Source organism: Rhinopithecus roxellana, chromosome 3 (assembly GCF_007565055.1).
Source record: "Rhinopithecus roxellana isolate Shanxi Qingling chromosome 3, ASM756505v1, whole genome shotgun sequence".
In the NCBI taxonomy this organism is placed as follows: domain Eukaryota; kingdom Metazoa; phylum Chordata; class Mammalia; order Primates; family Cercopithecidae; genus Rhinopithecus; species Rhinopithecus roxellana.
In genome coordinates this window covers 48,745,076-48,752,755 of record NC_044551.1, presented here as the reverse complement: position 1 = coordinate 48,752,755, position 7,680 = coordinate 48,745,076, and the positions used below count along the sequence as shown (strand labels likewise).

The 7,680-nt window shown below is 39.7% G+C and overlaps 1 pseudogene; it reads right to left on the bottom strand.

Annotated features, from left to right (window-relative positions):
* Positions 1 to 5,021: 5,021 nt before the first annotated feature.
* On the bottom strand, positions 5,022 to 5,886 carry LOC104660596 (annotated as a pseudogene).
* Between the last annotated feature and the right edge of the window lie 1,794 nt (positions 5,887 to 7,680).

Sequence of the window (7,680 nt, the reverse complement as noted above, 5' to 3'; positions counted from 1 at the left end):
AAAAAGAAAAGAAAAGAAAAAACACCCAAGACTTGGCAATTTTAGTAAAGCACGACTCTATGTCTCACTGGTGAAATTTATTTTGTAAAAAACGAGATTTAAGATGATAGGGTTAAGAAGTGGCAACACAATTACTGGGACAAATCACCACTGAATGCCTTCTTAATCAAATAAATTTGAACCTTGGGAGAAAAATAGGTGGCCTGTGATCTAAGACACTCCTTGTCTACATAAAGCAACAGAAAAACCTGGATAATTCCAGGGAAGAAATTTGAGTGCATATATTCATGAGTGTTGCCTTCCTTCCTTCCTTCCTTCCTTCCTTCCTTCCTTCCTTCCTTCCTTCCTTCCTTCCTTCCTTCCTTCCTTCCTTCCTTCCTTCCTTCCTTCCTTCCTTCCTTCCTTCCTTCCTTCCTTCCTTCCTTCCTTTCTTTCTTTCTTTCTTTCTTTCTTTCTTCTTTCTTTCTTTCTTTCTTTCTTTTTCCTTCCTTCCTCCCTCCCTCCCTCCTTTCTTTTCTTTTCCTTTCTTTTCTTTTCTTTTCTTTTTTTTCTTTTCTTTTCTTTCTTTGTTTGTTTCCCGAGATGAGGTCTCACTCTGTCGCCCAGGCTGGATGGACTGCTATGGTGCTCACTGTAACCTCAAACTCCTGGGCTCAAGTCATCCTCCCGCCTCAGTCTCCTATGTACCTGGAACTACAGGCCTGTGACACTACTCTTAGCTAATTTAAAAATTTTTTTTTGTAAAGACAGGGTCTCCTGATCTTGCCCGGGCTGTTTGAGTCTCCTTATGTTGCCTTTAACATATATACTCATCAGCCACTGATAAACGTAGAACCTTCCAGCATAGTAAGAGCAATGACAATGCGCTGTTCTGATTCACTGGAAATAAACAAAGGCGTGTGGCCTTTCACTTGATAATCTTTGCTTTTGAACCTGACCCGTGAATCCCCTTCGGAGATGAACAAGCCCATTACAGTTCCTAACATCTCAATGAGCTCAACCCATGGGTCTGAAATCCTGACCTAACAGTTGAATCGCTCATGCTTAATAATTTATTTAGGTTTCTTTCAGTAGAAGGAACACACAGAGGGCTCTGTATTAGTAAGGATTGTGGATTGTGGCTACATATCTACTAGTATTGCCCTGCCAGGCTGATTTCTAAAATGAAAGCATCCATAATTTTTCTAATGACAATATTAATATTCTCCATGAAATTAAAACAAAAAGGATCTCAACCAATTTAAACATTCAGAGAATTTCTCCTCTTACATGAAAGTCTGTAACGACATGTTCAGGATACAAAGACAGTGACCATTTTTGGTATGGAGTAAGAGATTCACTCTTGCATTAATTCATTCCTTCAACAGTATCTTGTGAGCATCTAACAGCACAGGTGCAAAACATCCCCTATTGTAAGAAACACTTAGACAAAGGAAGAGTTTATTATACTTGCAGTTAGGGCCATAATTTCCTGTTAGCATATGTTAGTGATTTTCTAGAAAGGGACTTTTTTTTCTAGATTTTTAATACAATCTAACATTTAGGAAATGCTTTATTGTGCACTATGCACTATATGTGTATTTTCTTTTCTGCTCCTCATAAAAATTGTATGTTGTCAGCTGTATTACTACTTCATTATGGATGAGATAATTAGGTATAGAGAGGTTAAGCAGCCTTTCCAAAGTCATTCCACTAGTAAATGGCAACACTGGAATGCAAATGCAGGTGTGTCAGACAGTAAAGGCCATGCTCCACTGAGATTCTTTTTTGGATCTATTTACAAAGAACATTCTCACATGTAATCTCAGGTAAATCTCAACCTCCCCTCCCATATTAAATACTATTATCCTTATTTTACACACGAAACTAGTAAGGTTAACACACATATTTAGGCCCATCAGCTTTTTAAGTAAATCATTTTTAATGCCAATTATATTAACCGTTAGAATTCCTAAATATATTTCCACATGGTATATGTTAAATATTCGTCATCCAAGAAAATGTTAGTGTTCAATTCTAAAACAAAATTTTATCAACTCCTTTTCTGCATAAAGTTGCCAGGTTTAACAAATAAAACTACAGAATGTCGAGTGAAATTTGAATTTCAGATAAACAACACATTATTTGCATGGGACATACTTATACCAAAAAAAGTATCCATTGTTGATCTGAAATTCAAATTTAACCAGGCATCCTGTATTTTATCTGGCAACCCTATTTCTGGAAGATATATTTAATATGCAACAAATGAGAACATTTTAAGCTTTTTTTTTTTTTTTTTTTTTTTTTTTTTTTGAGACAGGGTCTCCCTCTGTTGCCTGGGTTGGAGTGCAGTGGCACTATCATAGCCCACTGCAGCTTCGACCTCCCAGGCTCAGGCAGTCCTCCTAGCTCAGTCTCCTGAGTAGCTGGGACTACAGGCATGCACCACCATGCCCAGCTAATTTTTAAATTTTTTCTTAGAGATGGGCTCTCCCTATGTTGCCCAGGCTGGTCTTGAACTCCTGGCTTCTCGTGATCCTGCCACTTTGGCCTCCCAAAGTGATGGGATTACAGACATGAGACACAGTGCCCAGCCCTGAGCTAATTTTTAAAAATTAGAATACTATTCCTTTATCATCATCTAAACTTGAATTAAGCACATATCTGCATATGATGTCTGTCTAGCTGCTATATAAATGTGTGGTCTCTGCCTTCCAGGAGCTTACAGTCCCAGTCATTTGAATGTAAAAATAGTGATGAGTTGATAATTTATTGCTTCTAGTTTTTGCTGCTAAAAATTAATGACAGGAATTCCCACTTGAATAATGTTTGATGACTGGCACTGGTTTAAGATTCACAAAATCTTATGAGAGCTGTAGGTATTACCATTTTACAGGTGAAAGCAAAGAGGCAAAATAGTTTCTTGTCTAAGGAAACAAAGCTAGAAAGGGGGAGAACAGGGGTGTATGCCACTTGATTCCAGACTCACTCATCTTTTCTCTATGCTCTGCAGTGCCTTAAAGCATCTCAGAGCAACAGGCCAGTCATAGACTTGGAGCACAAGGAAGGTGCTGCCAGATAGAATGAATATCCTGCCTTTGGGGACACCTGTGTGACTGTACTACATCCCAGATAACTGTAGAGGGCAATGATTCTCCAGGGAAGTGTCTACAGGTTGGCCTCAAGCCCCTCTGACTCTGTTAATGGAGCAGTCAGGGTTGGCTCTGGTGAACAACCTGGAAGGTAAGTTTTTTGGAAGCAAAAAGTAAGCCAGGAAAAAAATGCAGGTCTTCTAGAAATGGTCTGCTTTCCATCTAAGGTGAGATTTTTCTAAGTGGGGCTGTGGTTGTTAATTTTATATGTCAAGTTGACTGAGCCACAGAGTGCCCAGATATTTGGTCAAACATTAGTCTGGGTGTTTCTATGAGGTTGTTTTTGAATTTCACATTTCAGTTGATAGACTGAGTAAATTAGATTGTCCTCTGTAATGTGAGTGACCTCACCCAATCTACTGAAGGCCTGCATAGAACAAAAGGCTGACCCTCTCCCACATGAGAGGGAGTTGCTCCTGCCTGACTGTCTTTGGCCTGGAACATCAGGCTTTTTTCTCCACCTTTGGACTTGAAGTGAATCATTGGCTCTTCCTGGGTCTCCAGTCTTCTGGCCTTCAGACTGAAACTACACTGTTAGCTCTCCTGGGTCTCTAGCTTGTCAGCTGTAGCTCTTGGGATTTGTCAACCTCCCTAACTGTGTAAGCCAATCCTCTCCAATCTGTATGTATGTATATATCTATATCTATATCTATATCTATAGCTATATCCATATCTATATCTATATCTATAACCCATTCATTCTGATTCTCTAGAGAACCCTGACTCATACAATAGGTTAATGCCACATCTACATCTGAAAAGGAAAGCAAATTGATCTTACCTCTCTCAAAAAGCCAGAATGGCTTTCTTCCACAGCAGCTCACCCTGTCCTTTCATCACTATGCATTACTTATTCAGTGAACATTTATTAAGTACCAGGTTTATAAGATACTATGAGAAGGTCAATGACCTGGTAGGGCATTTCAGGATAGTAGGGAGTCACCTATCCATTGCTTAGGTCAGAGGTTTTCAAACATTATTTTTACCAAGTCTATTTTTTTAAGTCTTACAAAAAAAATCATGTATGAAGTATATGGAAGGGGATCAGTTTTGATAAAACGGGCAGCCCTGGTGCAGGGTGGGGTGACATGAAGGCCCTCTTCAGTGCTGGGAGCTCCTTGCTCAGAACCTGTGTTGGTTTTGTTTTCTCATGTAAAATGGAAGTTTATTGTATTCGCTTTCAACACCATTTTCTTCTTGAAAGAAAATAACATTTTATTATACAAGTTACACATACCTACTGTAGAAAACATAGAGGTACTCTAGTAAAAAATTACCCATAATCTAATCTTGTACCGGAGAAAACTACTAACATTTTCATATTACTGAAACACGCACATAAACACATTTATGTTTGCATGTGTATTTTCATACTATACATAGACCAAAGCCCTTCTGAAAATAATTCCTTTCAGAACAATTAACCATATAGAATTGGATTACATCCTTTAATCAGGAAGTACTAGAGTAAATTTGTTATAACTAAGGAACCCGACTTTTGTGTACAATAAACCCTCTATATCCACGATTTCCATATCTGTGCATTCAAGCAAGTGCAAATTAGAAATATTTGAAAAAACACTACAATAAAAATTATATGAATAAAAAATAACAACTATATACCTAGCATTTACATTGTATTGTGTATTATAAATAGTCTAGAGATGATTTAAAGTATATGGGAGGATGTGCATGTTATATGCAAATATTAATCCATTTTATATCAAGGATTTGAGCATCTTCAGATTTAGTATTCACAGGGGTCCTGGGAGAAATTCCCCATGGATATGGGGGCTTGACTGTATACATACCCGAGCCTTGACATACAGATAAATGTGTTCTTTTTTTTTTTTTTTTTGTAGTTATTTAATGAGGTTCTTAAGACATTTAGAACATCAATTTGTGAGGATAAATTCCATTCGTCATGGCAAACACAGATTGCAGGTAGCCCTGGAGCTGAGGAACAGCTTTGATTTTTGGTAAAATTTGTGAGTCTACAGCTTTCTGATCAATCTTGCACTGGTCTGTAATCTCATATTTCTGTTTCTGTGTCGAAGATCTCACCTTCCTGGTGTCTGGGCCTCCGCAGCTGCTGCTTCTTGAAGTAAGCATCAGTAAGATGTTTTGGGATTTTGACATTGCTGATATCGATTTTGGTTGAGGTGGCAATGACAAATTTCTGGTGTGTTCCTAATAGAGGAACTCGATTGAGGACCGGAGGTCCAGTCACAAGTAACAAGCCACTAGCCAGCTGCTTCAGGAAAACCACCCTCTTGCCCCTGTGGCGTCCAGTGAGGATGATCAGAATGGTCCCCGGAGTAATGCTGGCTCGCAGTTTTCTCACGTGCTGACTGAAGGGTTTTTTGCCGTGGCTCAACAGCTTTCCAGGCACATCTTCAGTAGGATAATATCTAGGCATTTTGCGAAGTTTAACCACTCGGGTACCGCCGTTCTTGTCACCACCAACTGGTTTTGTAAGAGTTGCAAGAACTTTCTCCTCCTTTTTCTTTTCAACCTTGGATTTAGCGGCTGAGTGCTTCCTCTTGTACATGGCCTTTCTGGAATACATGGCAGATCGGGAATACCTGCCAATTCCTCTGACAAGGACAGGGTTGCAGCTGCAATGGGGCTTCCCCTTCTTGGGCTTCTTAGCCTTGAGGTTACCCTTTTTCACCTTGCCACCAGCATCAGCCTTCTTGGCTTTGGATTTCTTCTCTTTAGTATCTGGCTTCTCAACTTTTTCACCCGCCATCTTGCAAGATGGGAAAGAGAACTAAGGTCTCGGCTTCCGGTCTTTTTTTTTATTTTTTATTTTTTATTTTTTTTGAGACGGAGACTTGCTCTGTCGCCCAGGCTGGAGTGCAGTGGTGCTATCTCGGCTCACTGCAAGCTCCGCCTCTCAGGTTCACGCCATTCTCCTCCCTCAGCCTCCCGAGTAGAGTAGCTGGGACTACAGGCACCCACCACCACGCCCGGCTAATTTTTTTGTATTTTTAGTAGAGACGGGGTTTCACGGTGTCAGCCAGGATGGCCTTGATTTCCTGACCTCGTGATCCACCCGCCTCAGCCTCCAAAGTGCTGGGATTACAGGCTTGAGCCATGGCACCCGGCCATGTTTTTTACAATAGTTGTGTTCTTTACGGTAGTTACCTAGCAAGGCTATACACTCCACTAATGCTGAAAATATTTTTTTCAGATTATCGATAGAGCCCTTAGTACCTTTCTCTGAATATCTCTAGTTATAGTAAATATTTATTCTTTAGGAGTTAATTGAATGTCTGAAAACAGTTGTATATTCAAAGAATAAAGAGAATGACTAAGTTGGATAATGTGAATAAGCCGTATAGGGTTCCAAAACATTTTGATAAAGGGCAATGAATTGGATTTTCTTAATTTTTTTGAGGTCAAACATATAGAGAAAGGTCTAAAGCATTTCCTCTCTGGCAGCGTTGCTAGAATACACATATCATCTTAGAGGTATATTTTGGAAGAGGATCCGAGGTCTTCAACTGCCTGGCCCTGGTGTACTTCCCCAATCTTTCCTCCCTCTTCTCCTCTACATATACTATATACTAAGGTAATACCTGCTTTCCTAGCATAGCCTGTCTGAGTTTTCCTTTGCAGTACTTCTCAAACTTTAGTGCATCCACAATCATCTGGGGATCTTGTTTTAAATGCAGGCCTGAATGAGTAGCTCAGGGGTGGGTCCCAAGTTTCTACTTTTCTAACAAGCTCCCAGGGACCCCACTTCGAGTAGCATGATTTCAAGGCTCAGCTCAAAATATTCCTGAATTGTTTTTGGATAAACAAGAGCTCCCTTCCTCTATCAGTAGTTCCCAAACCTGTCTGCACACTAAAATCCCCTGGGGAGCTTCAAAACCTACTGGTCCCATCCCAGAGATTGTGGTTGAATTCTTAAAAGATTTTCAGGAGATTTCAATATGCAGACAACTTTAGGAATCTAAATACTCACAGTGCCTCCCATGCCTCATTATGTTTTCATTATGGCTATTGTTAGTTTCTTGGCCTATTTTGTCTTTGGTTTTGTCTAATTTGTCCTGCCTGGTCACTGACTTTCTCATGGTGTTTTACAAACCTAGTACTTAAAAGGTGTTTGCTGAATATGTAAAAAAATTAAAAATAAACAAAAATGAAAATGAATATATAAAAGATATTGCCCTCATCATCAGTCCCAGTAGAGTAGGGCCTCTCATAAAGCCTTTTACCAAAAATAACTTGTCTGACTTATTCATATTAGACTTGTAGAAACTGCTGTTCTTTACACATTCAACCTTTTCATCTTTGCCCTACAAGTGACATCAAGAAACTTTTCTGTTACAGTTTTTATTTTGCAGGGCTGAGTTTTCTTTTGCTACTCTAGGATTACTAAGGAATTCAGCACAGCCCAGGGATCCAGGGACACCTCCCTGCCACCCACTGGAATGCCAATACAGCAAGATTAGGGACTACCTCAAGCTTGTGCCCTGGTCCTCTTCCACAGGGCGTTCATCCTGCATGAACCTGGAGCAATAGAAGGTGGCCTGTT